Raw genomic sequence first — 1,057 nt, forward strand, 5'->3', positions numbered from 1 at the left:
CCCACATGGTACTATCCTTCCTACCCAGTGGTCAACAAAGTCCAGGTAACCTGGGATAGATATTCAACTATTTTACAACTAAATATACATCTATATGTAGTCTTGTCTAAGTGAGGAAATCTCTTTAAAAATGCACATGTAAAAATGCACAACAAATTTACCTTGAAAACATTTGTATTGAGACATGACTCCATCCATCCCCCAGTTGCAGGAGGATGACTTCTCTGTGTTGCTGACCCTGGGGTGTGGATTCACTGACAACGGATCTGTTCAGACGGTGGTCTTCATGCTGAACGGCCGGGTTCTTGGTGAGACATATAAACTCTCAGCTCTTTCATGTGTGCAAATGGAATATTAGTAACTAGTCTGTAAGATAAGAGCATGTATCATCGTCCTGGCTGGATGTCAGTGCTTGGCACAGAGGCAGGTAGTCTTGTTTTTTTCATTTGTTGCTATCCATTGTGCCCCCTTCCATCCACAACCCATCTCTGCAAGGTCCTACTCGACAGTCCTAGCTAGTTCAAATCATTGCTTGCTCCCCCCCTCCCTTCTTCCCCCCAAATTAGTGCCAATCTGGGAGGCCATAGCTTTGGCATTATCATGAAGAGCCCCAGCCATCAGTTTTGCCCTTTACATAAGCATGGAAAATCTAGGTTGACCAGAAGCAGAAGGCATTATAATATTGTCACAAAGCTGCCAAGAAATGGGTGTCTATGTTGTAGATTCCATATCTTCCCTGTCTGACAAAAGCTTCAGTTTTGCTACCAAAGACATTTAATAGTTTCACTTTCCATGTACGTTCACAGAACCAGAACATCCATTTGAGGAGGATGTAGAACACGAGCCCAAGCTGCCCTACACCAGCTGTCCCCACCTGGACATGAACGTGGGCCAGCGCAGGTTCCTGTACCAGCGGTGCGGCCTGCAGGTCCACCGGCTGAACCAGGCGGCGCTGCTGCACGACTGGCACCAGCAGCGCATGGAGGGCTTCCAGGTGCATGGGGAGACTCCTCCACAGAGAGACTGCTGATTGGTCGTCTGTCCTTTTGCCATTGTG

The 1,057-nt window shown here is 47.4% G+C and overlaps 1 protein-coding gene across 3 annotated transcripts in view; it reads left to right on the forward strand.

Annotated features, from left to right (window-relative positions):
* The window catches only part of LOC109475530, a 23,248-nt gene that overhangs the window by 13,545 nt on the left and 8,646 nt on the right, over positions 1-1,057 (forward strand). The window lies entirely within an intron of this gene.

Source organism: Branchiostoma belcheri, unplaced genomic scaffold (assembly GCF_001625305.1).
Source record: "Branchiostoma belcheri isolate BF01 breed outbred unplaced genomic scaffold, Haploidv18h27 scaffold34, whole genome shotgun sequence".
Lineage (NCBI taxonomy): Eukaryota > Metazoa > Chordata > Leptocardii > Amphioxiformes > Branchiostomatidae > Branchiostoma > Branchiostoma belcheri.